The sequence below is a fragment of the Bombina bombina genome, chromosome 5 (genome assembly GCF_027579735.1).
Source record: "Bombina bombina isolate aBomBom1 chromosome 5, aBomBom1.pri, whole genome shotgun sequence".
Taxonomy (NCBI): Eukaryota; Metazoa; Chordata; class Amphibia; order Anura; family Bombinatoridae; genus Bombina; species Bombina bombina.
In genome coordinates, this window is record NC_069503.1 from 1,054,640,538 (window position 1) to 1,054,657,587 (window position 17,050).

The following is a 17,050-nucleotide window of genomic DNA, read 5'->3' on the forward strand; positions in this document are numbered from 1 at the left end:
AGGGTTAAACGTGTCGGGCTATGTTTGGGAGGCGTGTTAGACAGTACGGGTGATTTTATAAATTTAGTCAGGTTTTGTAGGCGCCGGCAGTTTCTAAAGTGCCGTATGTCACTGGCGACTCCAGAAATTTGTACTTACGCAGATTTCTGGACATCACTGGTTTGTCAGACTTACGGCACTTTAGCCTCTGACGGCGCCTTATATAGGATAGCTCGAGTTGCAAGCTGAACTGCGGGCGGCGGGGTTCCCTCGCTTGCGCCGCAAACTACGATCTTTGTTGGATTGCGCCCCGAGGTTTCTTTAGACCTTCTATTGTAAAGAAGGGGTCTCTGTTTCACATAAACAACACCACATAGGAACATAAACATTTCTCAAGATAAAATTTGTGTTTCTAATTTTTTTAGGGCCTCGCCATAACGACAAGTCTTCAGGCTCCATCATCCATCATGGTTAAGATGCATATTAACAAGAAAGCCAATTACACAAGGTATCTATGTGCAACAAAGGGTATCAAGAGAATGAAGCAAATTAGATAATAGAAGTAAATTGGAAAGTTGTTTAAAATTGCATGCTCGTACTAAATCAAAAACAAATTGGGGTTTATGTCTCTTTAAGTATATTTAAGAGGTAAAATCAGCTATTTCAAATGACAAAAAATGGTAAAGGATCTATTTGTAAATTATTGAATGCGCTCCAACAGGTAAAAGTAATAATTGTTATGATATTAAAGGGGTGGAATATTACTGTATAATGTCCCTTTAAGTGAGACATAATATAATTGGCCTGATAGCAAGTGGCATGCAAAAATGTTCCTGCTTGTGCACAAACACTGCTCAAAGTAATTTTTTTACTCGTGTATTACAAGATGAAACAGGGCCGGACTGGGACCATAAATTGCAAAGGCTTTTGACACAGTGGACCATGACCTACTACTTCTCAAACTAAAAAACTCTGGTATTGCTGATCACCCGTTAACCTGGTTTAAATCATATGTATTGGATCGATCACAATATGTCTCTGTCTCTAACAGTGACTCCCTCCCTCTCCCAGTCACATGTGGTGTTCCCCAAGGTTCCATTCTCTGCCCCCTACTATTCACATTATTTATAAATGATTTGCCTAATGTCTGCAAATCCTCAACTGTACACATGTACGCAGACGACACGGTAATCTATGCAAACAAATCTGATCTGCTGCAGCTTGAAACAGTGCTCCAAGACCAGTTCACAGAGGTAGAAAAGTGGATCTCGAAAAACAAACTCTTCCTAAACACTGACAAAACTGTCACAATGATCTTTGGAACGGAACCTAAAATACATAAATTACAAAATTCCCATCTTCGCATCAAAACAAAATCCAATTGCACGTTGACCGCAGTCCACTCTTTTAAATACTTAGGTATGTTGTTAGACCCCAATCTATCTTTTGGACTCCACATAGAAAAAATTGCCTCTAAACTTTATCCAAAACTAGGTGCCCTGTACAGAAACAAATCTTGCCTTAGCCCTACAGTAAAGGAAAAGATTGTACAGCAAATGCTGATGCCTATCTTGGATTATGGGGACATAGTATATGCACCTGCTCCGCAAACTCACCTTAATAAACTAAATACGTTATATAACTCGTTCTGCCGCTTTGTGCTACAATGTAACTACAGGACCCACCATTGTGACATGCTAAAAGAACTAAACTGGCTGTCGCTGGAATCCAGACGCACCCTCCATCTTTCCTGCCTTGTCTTTAAGAGCCTTTCTGGGAAGCTCCCACCCTACCTGAGCAGAATGCTCTCCCCTGCTATTCCCACCTCCTATAACCTCCGATCCAATAACAGCACATTATTTAGCTTGCCTCAATACAAAAAAAAAGCAGCTCGATCCTCCTTTTCCTACAGAGCGCCACAATTATGGAATGACCCCCCCCCCCTTAAAAACTTCCCCAAGCCTAAAATCCTTTAAGAGATCCCTCTATACATATCTCAAAACAGAATGCTCCTGTCATGGTTGATTAAATATTTCGTACCTGCTCTATGTTAAATGTTTGCATATATTGTGTATTATTATTATTGTTTTTGTATTTTATTGTACCTATTGTATCAATGCAATGTTTTGTGATCCCAGGACATACTTGAAAACGAGAGAAATCTCAATGTATCCTTCCTGGTAAAATATTTTATAAATAAATAAAAATAAAAAATAAATAGGCCCGGGCATTTTAAGGCAAAGCAGCCCACCCCCTCCCCCCATATACATGCACTCATATGCACGCCCACCACACATACACACACTTATTTGCATGCACACAACAAATACACCCACTATGCACACACACCCCACATACACGCACTCATATGCAAGCAAACCACACATACACGCACTCATATGCACGCACACCACACATACACGCACTCATATGCAGGCACACCCCACATACACGCTCTCATATGCACGCACACCACACATACACGCACTCATATGCACATACACCACATATATACTCACTCATATGCACGGACACCACACATACACGCACTCATATGCACACACACCACACATACCACGCACTCATATGCACACACATACCATGCACTCATATGTACACACACCACACATACACGCACTCATATGCACACACACCACACATAAACACACACTCATATGTACACACACCACACATACACACACTCATATGTACACACACCACACATACACACACTCATATGTACACACACCACACATACACGCACTCATATGCACACACACACACTCATATGTACACACACCACACATACACACACACTCATATGTACACACACCACACATACACACACTCATATGCATACACACCACACATACACGCACTCATATGCATACACACACTACACATACACACACTCATATGTACACACACCACACACACACACTCATATGTACACACACCACACATACACACACACTCATATGTACACACACCACACATACACACACTCATATGCATACACACCACACATACACACACACTCATATGTACACACACCACACATACACACACACTCATATGTACACACTCATATGTACACACACCACACATACACGCACTCATGCACACACACACACACACTCATATGTACACACACCACACATACACACACACTCATATGTACACACACCACACATACACACACTCATATGCATACACACCACACATACACACACACTCATATGTACACACACTACACATACACACACTCATATGTACACACACCACACATACACACACTCATATGTACACACACCACACATACACACACACACATATGTACACACACCACACATACACACACTTATATGTAAACACACCACACATACACACACTCATATGCACACACAGTGACACCATGTTTATTGATCAGACTCCATAAATAAATACATAAGTACACTACTGTAAAACATGAACTGGGAGCTTTTCACAAATTAAGACTTTATCAGACCCCATTCATGACTGCCTGCTTCCTCCATCTTTTTGCACAGCTGCAGATCAAGTTATACTGTCAAAACATTTGCCAACAAGGACATATATGCTATATTGCATTATATTTGCTCATATATTAATCACTATCGGCTAGATTTAGAGTTTTGCGGCCAAAGGGGTGCGTTAGCTACGCATGTTTTTTCCCCCCCCCGCACCTTTTAAATAACGCTGGTATTTAGAGTTCTCTGAAGGGCTGCGTTAGGCTCCAAAAAGGGAGCGTTATGCATAATTTACCGCCACTTCAACTCTCAATACCAGCGTTGCTTACGGTAGCTTGAAAAACGTGCTCATGCACGATTCCCCCATATGAAACAATGGGGCAGTTTGAGCTGCAAAAAAACCTAACACCTGCAAAAAAGCAGCGTTAAGCTCCTAACGCAGCCCCATTGTTTCCTATGGGGAAACACTTCCTAAGTCTGCACCTAACACCCTAACATGTACCCCGAGTCTAAACACCCCTAACCTTACACTTATTAACCCCTAATCTGCCGCCCCCGCTATTGCTGACCCCTGTATATTATTATTAACCCCTAATCTGCCGATCGGACCTCGCCACCACTATAATAAATGTATTAACCCCTAAAGCGCCTCACTCCCGCCTCGCAAACCCTATAATAAATAGTATTAACCCCTAATCTGCCCTCCCTAACATCGCCGACACCTAACTTCAAGTATTAACCCCTAATCTGCCGACCGGACCTCGCCGCTAGTCTAATAAATGTATTAACCCCTAAAGCTAAGTCTAACCCTAACCCTAACACCCCCCTAAATTAAATATAATTTTAATCTAACTAAATAAATTATTTCTTATTAAATAAATTTATCCTATTTAAAGCTAAATACTTACCTGTAAAATTAACCCTAATATAGCTACAATATAACGAATAATTATATTGTAGCTATTTTAGGATTTATATTTATTTTACAGGTAACTTGGTATTTATTTTAACTAGGTACAATAGCTATTAAATAGTTATTTACTATTTAATAGCTACCTAGTTAAAATAATTACAAAATTACCTGTAAAATAAATCCTAACCTAAGTTACAATTAAACCTAACACTACACTATCAATAAATAAATTAAATAAATTAACTACAATTACCTACAATTAAATCAACTAAACTAAATTACAAAAACAAACATTAAATTACAAAAAAAAAGATTACAAGAATTTTAAACTAATTACACCTAATCTAACCCCCCTAAAAAAATAACAAAGCCCCCCAAAATAAAAAAATGCCCTACCCTATTCTAAAATAAAAAGTTAACAGCTCTATTACCTTACCTGCCTTTAAAAGGGCTTTTTGCGGGGCATGCCCCAAAGAAATCAGCTATTTTGCCCGTAAAAAAAAACATGCAATACCCCCCCAACATTACAACCCACCACCCACATACCCCTACTCTAACCCACCCAAACCCCCCTTAAAAAACATAACACTAAGCCCCTGAAGATCTCCCTACCTTGTATTCACCCAGCCGGGTATCACCGATCCGTCCAGAAGAGGGTCCGAAGTCTTCATCCTATCCGGCCAGAAGAGGTCTTCCAGAGGGTCCGAAGTCTTCATCCTATCTGGCCAGAAGAGGTCCTCCAGAGGGTCGGAAGTCTTCATCCAGGCGGCATCTTCTATCTTCTTCCATCCGGAGCGGAGCGGGTCCATCGTGGGTCCATCGTGAAGCAGCCGACGCGGAGCCATCCTTCCTCAGCGATGGACTAACGACGAATGAAGGTTCCTTTAAATGACATCATCCAATATGGCGTCCCTCGAATTCCGATTGGCTGATAGGATTCTATCAGCCAATCGGAATTAAGGTAGCAAAAATCTGATTGGCTGATTGAATCAGCCAATCAGATTCAAGTTCAATCCGATTGGCTGATTGGATCAGCCAATCAGATTGAGCTCGCATTCTATTGGCTGTTCCGATCAGCCAATAGAATGCAAGCTCAATGTGATTGGCTGATTGGATCAGCCAATCCGATTGAACTTGAATCTGATTGGCTGATTCAATCAGCCAATCAGATTTTTCCTAGCTTAATTCTGATTGGCTGATAGAATCCTACCAGCCAATCGGAATTGGAGGGACGCCATCTTGGATGACGTCATTTAAAGGAACCTTCATTCGTCGTTAGTCAGTCGGTGAGGAAGGATGGCTCCGCGTCGGCTGCTTCAAGATGGATCCGCTCCGCTCCGGATGGAAGAAGATAGAAGACTTCCGACCCTCTGGAGGACCTCTTCTGGCCGGATAGGATGAAGACTTTGGACCCTCTGGAGGACCTGTTCTGGCCGGATAGGATGAAGACTTCGGACCCTCTTCTGGACGGATCGGTGATACCTGGCTGGGTGAATACAAGGTAGGGAAATCTTCAGGGGCTTAGTGTTAGTTTTTTTAAGGGGGGTTTGAGTGGGTTAGAGTAAGGGTATGTGTTATTTTTTTAGGGGGCTTAGAGTAGGTGTAATTGGTTTAAAATTCTTGTAATCTTTTTTTTTTTAATTTAGTGGGTTTTTTTTGTAATTTAGTTTAGTTGATTTAATTGTAGGTAATTGTAGTTAATTTATTTAATTTATTTATTAATAGTGTAGTGTTAGGTTTAATTGTAACTTAGGTTAGGATTTATTTTACAGGTAATTTTGTAATTATTTTTACTAGGGAGCTATTAAATAGTAAAAAACTATTTAATAGCTATTGTACCTAGTTAAAATAAATACATAGTTGCCTGTAAAATAAATATAAATCCTAAAATAGCTACAATATAATTATTTGTTATATTGTGGCTATATTAGGGTTTATTTTACAGGTAAGTATTTAGCTTTAAATAGGATTAATTTATTTAATAAGAAATAATTTATTTTGTTAGATTAAAATTATATTTAATTTAGGGGGGTGTAAGGGTTAGGGTTAGACTTAGCTTTAGGGGTTAATACATTTATTAGAGTAGCGGCGAGGTCCAGTCGGCAGATTAGGGGTTAATAAGTGTAGGTAGGTAGTGGCGACGTTGGGGGGGGCAGATTAGGGGTTAATAAATATTATGTAGGTGTCGGCGGTGTTAGGGGCAGCAGATTAGGATTTTATAGGGATAATGTAGGTGGTGGCGGTGTCCGGTCGGCAGATTAGGGGTTAAAAAAATTATTAGAGTGGCGGCGATGTTGGGGGACCTTGGTTTAGGGGTACATAGGTAGTTTATGGGTGTTAGTGTACTTTAGAGCACAGTAGTTAATAGCTTTATAAACCGGCGCTAGCCCATAAAGCTCTTAACTCCTGACTTTTTTCTGTGGCTGGAGTCTTGTCGGTAGAGGCTCTACCGCTCACTTCAGCCAAGACTCTAAATACCAGCGTTAGGAAGATCCCATTGAAAAGATAGGATACGCAATTTGCGTAAGGGGATCTGCGGTATGGAAAAGTCGCGGCTGGAAAGTGAGCGTTAGACCCTTTCCTGGCTGACTCTAAATACCAGCGGGCGGTAAAAAGCAGCGTTAGGACCCCTTAACGCTGGTTTTGACGGCTAACGCAGAACTCTAAATCTAGGCGTATGTATATTGGAGTTTCAGGACTGGATGAGCATTTTGTGTGCACACACACAGTTGTTCTGTGGTTAGATAAATATGTCCCTGCTGCATAACATGTCCAATGCTTTTCATTTTTAGTTCAGAATGAATGCTGACACCCAGCATATATCATGTAGTATTGTTAACCCATCTATATTCAATATTGCTTAAAATATGTTTTTATTCAAGATTTTTATTTTACTACCAGAGTTAAAATGATCTTAGAATTTTTTTTTATAGCAACTGTTTGCCAATATTTTTCGTTTCAGGTCTTTTGGGAATTTGTCACTTTTTTAGTGAGTATTATAGCTGAACTAGTTGAACTTGACAGTCAGAGCACACTGACCAGTGATTACTAATAAAGAAGCATGAGGTGTGCTGGCCTGCCAATGAGCTTTAATGCAGCACCAGGAGATGGGCCTTCCTGGCAGCAAGCACCAACATACAAATATCAGCTCTCCCTACCTGACAGGGAGCACCAAAACAGTTGTGTGAATTGTGATTGCCTATCGGTGAGCACTTACACAGTAGTATGAATTGTGCCTGTCGGCCAGTGAGCACATTTACATCACAATGAATGGTACCTGATTATCGCTTGTTCAGCAGTATCAATTGTGCATGTCAGACAGTGAGCACATTTACAGCAGTAGGAATTGTGCCTGCCTGTCAGTAAACATGTATACATCAGTAGTAATTGTGCCTGCTGACAGTGAGCATTCATTCCATCCTCATACAGCCTCCTCAGTAAATCAGCTTCCCCCATGTAGCTCCCCAGTTACCCTGCTTCTCCATACAGTCTCCTCTGTAATCTAGCTTTTCACAAACAGCTCCCCAGTCACCCAGCCCTCACTATTCAGCCTCCCCATACAGCTCCCATGCCAACTAGCCCCTCCCCCATACAGCCTAATCAGTAACTCAGCCTTCCCCATTCAGCCTTTTCAGTAAGTGACCTTCCCCATACATCTCAGTCACCCAGCCTCCCTCATTCAGCCTCCTTAGTAATCCAGCTCTCCACATGCAGCCTTCTGAGTAGCCTAGCCTCCCCAAACAGCCTCATCTGTAACTCAGCCTCCCACATTCAGTCCCCTCATTAAACCAGCCTCCCCATACAGCCCCTCAGTAAACCAGCCTCCCCAAACAGCCTCATCAGTAACTCAGCCTCCCACATTCAGCCCCCTCAGTAAACCAGCCATCTCCATTCAGCCCCCTCAGTAAACCAGCCTCCACCATACAGCCCCCTCAGTAAACCAGCCATCTCCATTCAGTCCCCTCAGTAAACCAGCCTCCCCCATACAGCCCCTTAAGTAAACCAGCCATCTCCATTCAGCCCCCTCAGTAAACCAGCCTCCCCCATGCAGCACCTTCAGTAAACCAGCCATCTCCATTCAACCCCCTCAGTAAACCAGCCTCCCCCATACAGCCCCCTCAGTAAACCAGCCATCTCCATTCAGCCCCCTCAGTAAACCAGCCTCCCCATACAGCCCCTTCAGTAAACCGGCCATCTCCATTCAGCCCCCTCAATAAACCAGCCTCCTCCAGATAGCATCATAAGTAACTCAGCTTTCCCATTCAGCCCCCTCATAAAACCAGCCTCCCACACTCAGCCCCCTTCAGTAACCCAGCCTCCCCAATACAGCTCTTCAGTTACAAATGAGAAAAATGGTGAATATAAATACTCATATACCTCATCAAACTATATATATATATATATATATATATATATATAAATCCTCAGAAAGTTGAAGTCTTTATGGCCTGGAAACTGCAAAAATTATATCAATGTACTGAAGTTGTCTGGCCTGACCAACATGATCTGCTAATAAGCACTAATACATTATTAGGAGTAGTTTCTGCTTGCCAATGAACACTAATACACCAGTATGCATGGTTCCTGATTTTCTGCTAAATTGCCAATAAAAACTCTAAGGTAGTCCAGCACCACAGGAGATTGTGCGGCAAAAAACATGGTGGCACGTGTATAATATCCAATCCCCCAGTCAGCCGCGGAGGAGTAAAACAACTGGGCCAGTGTACTAGGAAAAAAAGGCCCTCTTGCTCACCTGGCCACGGTCGGTCTGGACACTGCAGTGCAGTCTGTCTCTGTCAGTTCGGTCATTCAGTTCCGGATCAGCGGGTGGGTCATGGGATGATGGGCCCATGCAGCCACCGGCATCAGACTCATGCTCAGCTCTCCACCTCAGTCTCCCTCCAACAGTACACAAGGACAAGGTCTGACACAGCCTCTGAGTGTCACGTGGACACGGCATGCGGCATCAGTGTAGTGCCGGATGTTGTCACTCAGGGTGCCAGGCCTTGCTGCTCAGCTGCTCATCAGACAGTGATCATCGGATCTGATCTGAGAGTGTGTGTGCAGCTGATAAGTGAAAGTAGTGCATGTCATGATGATTCATTCAGGCGGGCCGGCGGCTATACTCAGTGGTACACACAATAATAAAAATATATTTTTTTAAATAACATATATTAAAAAAAAAATTCAGTTGTCAAATTTTTTTTTGAATGCGATCACAGTGGGGGGCGGGACTAAACTACTGCGCGGCCTACTGGGCAATTGCCCGGTATGCCCGACGTTCAGTCCGGGCCTGGGATTAAAGTAAATTGTTTGATTGCGAATGAAACCCAATGCGCGCTAACTTCAGGACTTCAGATATCTCAATTGCATTAACTTCTTCTCCCAATAGGCTTCAATGGAGCGCACTGAAGAAAAAAAGCCTTATCGCTCATCGACTAATCCCACACCGCATTAGACCTACAGTGTTAAACTCAAAGGTAGTTATAAGTATTTTACATTCCAATGTTCTTCACATAAAAGAAAATATTCTTTTTATTTTTAAATATATATTTCTATATATATATATATTTCTTTCATGAAATTGGCAAGAGTCCATGAGCTAGTGACATATGGGATATACAATCCTACCAGGAGGAGCAAAGTTTCCCAAACCTCAAAATGCCTATAAATACACCCCTCACCACACCCACAATTCAGTTTTTACAAACTTTGCCTCCTATGGAGGTGGTGAAGAAGTTTGTGCTAAGATTTCTACGTTGATATGCGCTTCTCAGTATTATTGAAGCCCGATTCCTCTCAGAGTACAGCGAATGTCAGAGGGACGTGAAGGGAGTATCACTTATTTGAATACGATGATTTCCCTAACGGGGGTCTATTTCATAGGTTTTCTGTTATCGGTCGTAGAGATTCATCTCCTACCTCCCTTTTCAGATCGACGATATACTCTCAATTTACCATTACCTCTACTAATAACTGTTTTAGTACTGGTTTGGCTATCTGCTATGTGTGGATGGGTGTCTTTGGGTAAGTATGTTTTTTACTAAAACACTCTCAGCTATGGTTTGGCACTTTATGCAATTATATAAAGTTCTAAATAGATTGTACTTATATTTGCCATGAGTCAGGTTCATGTATTTCCTTCTGCAGACTGTCAGTTTCATATTTGGGAATGTAAACACTTTAAGAAATTTATTTCTTACCTGGGGTTTAGTCTTTTTTTCATTTTGACTACTTTTTTGCAATTGCGGGTGTTAGGCCCGCGGGTGCGTCAAATGCTAGACTTTATTGCGTCATTTTTGGCGCAAACTTTTTTTGGTGCGAAAAGATACGTTCATGGCGCAACTTCGTCATTTCCGGCATCATACGTGATGCCGAGACCTTTCACATGGCGGCATCATTAGTGACGCAAGTGTGTCATTTCCGGTAATTTTTAATTATTTCAATACCCCATTCATGTTTGCCTCCTGCTTTCTTCTCTATCAAGAGGCCTATACTTTTGCATTTTTTCCCATTCCTGAAACTGTCATTTAAGGAAATAGATAATTTTGCTTTATATGTTGTTTTTTCTTTTACATTGAGCAAGATGTCCCAATCCGATCCTGTCTCTGAAGTTTCTGCTGGAACATTGCTGCCTGACATCGGTTCTACCAAAGCTAAGTGCATTTGTTGTAAAATTGTAGAAATTATTCCACCGAATGTCATTTGTAATAGTTGTCATGATAAACTTATACATGCAGATAATGTTTCTATCAGTAATAGTACATTGCCAGTTGCAGTTCCTTCAACTTCTAATGTGCATGATATAACTGTAAATTTTAAAGATTTTGTTTCTGAATCTATTATGAAGGCTTTGTCTGCATTTCCACCTTCTAATAAACGTAAAAGGTATTTTAAAACTTCTCATTTAGCTGATGAAATTTCAAATGACCAACAACATAATAATTCATCCTCTTCTGATGAGGATCTATCTGAAACAGAAGATCCTTCCTCAGATATAGACACTGACAAATCTACTTATTTGTTTAAAATAGAGTATATGCGTTCTTTATTAAAAGAAGTGTTAATTACTTTGGATATTGAGGTAACCAGTCCTATTGACGTTCAGTCTAATAAACGTTTAAATGCTGTTTTTAAACCTCCTGTGGTTTCCCCAGGTGTTTTTCCCATTCCTGAGGCTATTTCTGATATGATTTCTAGGGAATGGAATAAGCCAGGTACTTCCTTTATTCCTTCTTCAAGGTTTAAGAGATTGTATCCTTTACCAGCAAAATCTATAGAGTTTTGGGAAAAGATCCCCAAAGTTGATGGGGCTATTTCTACTCTTGCTAAATGTAAAACTATTCCTATGGAAGATAGAACTTCCTTTAAGGATCCTTTAGATAGGAAGCTTGAATCTTATCTAAGGAAGGCCTATTTATATTCAGGTCATCTTCTCAGACCTGCTATTTCTTTGGGTGATGTTGCGGCTGCATCAACTTTCTGGTTGGAAAATTTAGCGCAACATGAATTGGATTCTGACATATCTAGCATTGTTCGCTTACTGCAACATGCTAATCATTTTATTTGTGATGCCATTTTTGATATTATAAAAATTGATGTTAGATCCATGTCTTTAGCTGTATTAGCTAGAAGAGCTTTGTGGCTTAAATCTTGGAATGCTGATATGACATCTAAATCTAGATTACTATCTCTTTCTTTCCAAGGTAATAATTTATTTGGTTCTCAGTTGGATTCTATTATTTCAACTATCACTGGAGGGAAAGGAGTTTTTTTGCCTCAGGATAAAAAACCTAAGGGTAAATCTAAGGCTTCTAACCGTTTTCGTTCCTTTCGTCAGAATAAGGAACAAAAACTCAATCCTCCTCCCAAGGAATCTGCTTCCAGTTGGAAGCCTTCCTCAAATTGGAATAAATCCAAGCCATTTAGGAAACCAAAGTCTGCCCCTAAGTCCGCATGAAGGTGCGGCCCTCATTCCAGCTCAGCTGGTAGGGGGCAGATTAAGGTTTTTCAAGGATTTTTGGATAAAATCTGTCCAAAATCATTGGATTCAGAGCATTGTCTCTCAAGGGTATCGAATAGGATTCAAAGTAAGACCTCCTGTGAGAACATTTTTTCTCTCACACATTCCTGTAAATTCAGTAAAAGCTCAGGCTTTTCTGAAGTGTGTTTCAGACCTGGAGTCTTCAGGGGTAATCATGCCAGTTCCTCCTCAGGAACAAGGTTTGGGGTTTTATTCAAACCTATTCATTGTACCGAAAAAAGAAAATTTGTTCAGACTAGTTCTGGATCTGAAAATTTTGAATCGTTATGTAAGAGTACCAACTTTCAAGATGGTGACTATAAGGACTATTCTGCCTTTTGTTCAGCAAGGACATTATATGTCCACAATAGACTTGCAGGATGCATACCTTCATATTCCGATTAATCCAGAACACTATCAGTTTCTGAGATTCTCTTTTCTAGACAAGCATTACCAATTTGTTGCTCTTCCATTTGGCCTAGCAACAGCTCCAAGAATCTTTCCAAAGGTTCTGGGTGCCCTACTATCTGTAATCAGAGAACAGGGTATTGCAGTGTTTCCTTATTTGGACGATATCTTGGTACTAGCTCAGTCTTTACATACTGCAGAATCTCACACAAATCAACTAGAGTTGTTTCTTCGGAAACATGGTTGGAGGATCAATTTACCAAAAAGTTTCTTGATTCCTCAGACAAGGGTCACCTTTTTAGGATTCCAGATAGATTCAGTGTCCATGACTCTGTCTCTAACAGACAAGAGACGTTTAAAATTGGTCGCAGCATGTCGGCTCCTTCAGTCTCAGTCATTCCCTTCAGTGGCTATGTGCATGGAAGTTTTAGGTCTCATGACTGCAGCATCGGACGCAATCCCCTTTGCTCGTTTTCACATGAGACCTCTACAGCTTTGTATGCTGAATCAGTGGTGCAGGGATTATACAAAGATATCACAATTAATATCCTTGAATCCCAATGTACGACACTCTCTGACATGGTGGATAGTTCACCATCGTTTGGTTCAAGGGGCTTCTTTTGTTCGCCCAACCTGGACTGTGATCACAACAGATGCAAGTCTTTTAGGTTGGGGAGCTGTTTGGGGGTCTCCGACAGCACAAGGGGTTTGGAAATCTCAAGAGGTGAGATTACCAATAAATATTTTAGAACTCCGTGCAATTCTCAGGACTCTTCAGTTCTGGCCTCTGCTAAAGAGAGAACCGTTCATTTGTTTTCAGACAGACAATATCACAACTGTGGCTTATGTCAATCATCAGGGTGGGACTCACAGTCCCCAAGCTATGAAAGAAGTATCTCGGATACTTGCTTGGGCGGAATCCAGCTCCTTTCTAATCTCTGCGGTACATATCCCAGATGTAGACAATTGGGAGGCGGATTATCTCAGCCGCCAGACTTTACATCCAGGGGAGTGGTCTCTCCATCCAGATGTATTCTCTCAGATTGTTCAGATGTGGGGGCTTCCAGAGATAAATCTCATGGCCTCTCATCTAAACAAGAAACTTCCCAGGTATCTGTCCAGGTCCAGGGATGTTCAGGCGGAAGCAATGGATGCGCTGACACTTCCTTGGTGTTTTCAACCTGCGTACATCTTCCCGCCTCTAGTTCTCCTTCCAAGAGTGATTTCCAAAATCATCATGGAACAGTCTTTTGTGTTGCTGGTGGCTCCAGCATGGCCACACAGGTTTTGGTATGCGGATCTGGTTCGGATGTCCAGTTGCCCGCCTTGGCCACTTCCGTTTCAGACGGACCTACTATCTCAAGGTCCGTTTTTCCATCAGGATCTCAAATCATTAAATTTGAAGGTATGGAAATTGAACGCTTAGTTCTAAGTCATAGAGGTTTCTCTGATTCAGTAATTAATACAATGTTACAAGCTTGTAAATCTGTCTCTAGAAAGATTTATTATAGAGTTTGGAAGACTTACATTTCATGGTGTTCTTCTCATAAATTCTCCTGGCATTCTTTCAGAATTCCTAGAATTTTGCAGTTTCTTCAGGATGGTTTGGATAAGGGTTTGTCTGCAAGTTCCTTGAAAGGACAAATCTCCGCTCTTTCTGTTTTATTTCACAGAAAGATTGCTATACTTCCTGATATACACTGTTTTGTACAGGCTTTAGTTCGTATTAAGCCTGTCATTAAGTCAATTTCTCCTCCTTGGAGTCTTAATTTGGTTCTGAGAGCTTTACAGGCTCCCCCATTTGAACCTATGCATTCTTTGGACATTAAACTACTTTCTTGGAAAGTGTTGTTCCTTTTGGCTATCTCTTCTGCTAGAAGAGTTTCTGAGCTATCTGCTCTTTCTTGTGAGTCTCCTTTTCTGATTTTTCATCAAGATAAGGCAGTTTTGCGGACTTCTTTTCAATTTGTACCTAAGGTTGTGAATTCTAACAACATTAGTAGGGAAATTGTTGTCCCTTCTTTATGTCCTAATCCTAAGAATTCTCTGGAGAGATCCTTACATTTTTTGGATGTGGTAAGAGCTTTGAAGTATTATGTGGAAGCTACTAAAAATTTCAGCAAGTCTTCTAGTCTATTTGTTTTATTTTCTGATCCTAGGAAAGGTCAGAAAGCTTCTGCTATTTCCTTGGCTTCTTGGTTGAAACTTTTGATTCATCAAGCTTATTTGGAGTCGGGTCAATCCCCGCCTCAGAGAATTACAGCTCATTCTACTAGATCAGTCTCCACTTCATGGGCTTTTAAGAATGAAGCTTCAGTCGATCAGATTTGCAAAGCAGCCACTTGGTCCTCTTTGCATACATTTATGAAATTCTACCATTTTGATGTATTTGCTTCTTCGGAAGCAGTTTTTGGTAGAAAAGTTCTTCAGGCAGCTGTTTCAGTTTGATTCTTCTGCTTTTTGATTTAAGTTTTTTTCTTTCAAAAATGAAAATAAACTTATTTTTGGGTTGTGGATTATTTTCTCAGCAGAATATGGCTGTTTTTGTTTTAGTCCCTCCCTCTCTAGTGACTCTTGAGTGGAAGACTCCACATCTTGGGTATTGATATCCCATATGTCACTAGCTCATGGACTCTTGCCAATTACATGAAAGAAAACATAATTTATGTAAGAACTTACCTGATAAATTCATTTCTTTCATATTGGCAAGAGTCTATTAGGCCCACCCTTTTTATGGTGGTTATGATTTTTTGTATAAAGCACAATTATTTCCAAATTTCCTTTGTTGATGCTTTCTACTTCTTTCTTTATCACCCCACTGCTTGGCTAGTATATTGTGTGTAAACACTAAGGAATAGAAGGACAAGGTATTCCTTAGTGTTTACACACAATGGTATACTGTAGTGGGTATATGCAAACTATAGGAATCTAGTCAATTAGGTAATGTGAATTTATAATATATATGGTGCGTGGCTATAGATTTGTACATCTACATGATAAGTTAGTATAGGTAATTGTGCCTTTTTATATTGCAACATCCTGTTATGTTAATTCCCATGTTGTACTACCTTATTCTTATATATACCGCTATGTGTTTGATGCTTAGATACAATCCGAAATGTGCAGCATTGTTCAATTGTTTTAACTTTTGTCATTTGCTTTTTAACGTTGGCCCAGATGGGGACCGGTAGTCCTGTGCGCGCATGCGCAGTGGCATATTGGGGCTGGTAGTAAGTGTCATGAGATGCAGGACATATGCAGGACACAGCAATGATGGTACAACTCTATTTTATTACAGAGCATAGCAATACACATCCAGACAGGTTGATTGTACTAAACTAACTGCGACACAGACACCGGACCTAAGCCCCGCCCACATGCTAGTGACATCACATCCTGCTCTCATCACATCTTCCCCTTTTTCAAAGGCAAAGCATACATTCGCATATATTAAATAACAAGGTACACCAACAGGGTATACAACAACATTTTGTTTTAGAACATTATAAAAACAGATAAATTAGAAAACATGAACAAATAAATTACATCCTGACTTGGACATCGGGGTAGACTACCCTAGTCCACAGTGACCATGGGATTATTCTGCCCATACTTCCGGTCACTGTTCTAGCTAAAGTCAGTCCCTGTATCGGGCCGGAAGTTTCACCACTCTTCCGCTTGATGTAACTTTGCATGAACTGTCCTCTGATACAGAAGATGGTGAACAAGAGTCTGCTGGAGGCAAAGATATATCCCCGCTATGATCTTGCTGAGGGGAAGGCACCTCTCTTAGAACAGGGGATCCCACCGGCGGTGGTACTGAGGTATCCGGTTCCAGACTCTCAGGTACAGGCTGAAGATGTCTTCGGTTACGGCGTGTAACCGTCCCTCCCTCTGAAAGGACTGTGTAAGACCTTGGTTCTGGAGAGCGGCCCACTACCGTAGCAGGCGTCTTCCATTTCTTCTCATCATCCAGTTTAATTCTGACACTTTGGCCCGCTTTCAGTTCCTGTAAAGGCCTGACAGAATGTCTCCTGTCGTAGAAGAAATGATAACCCTTTTTGGCCTCTTCATCCCTCCTAAGGACTTCGTCCCGAGGAACAGGGCCAGGCGGCTTGAAGACACCCACTGAGGGTAAAGTGGTGCGAATCTGGCGTCCTAGCATCAGCTGTGCCGGGCTAAACCCGGTGGCTTGAATGGGCGTCGCCCTGTATGACAAGAGGGCTAGGTACGGTTCAG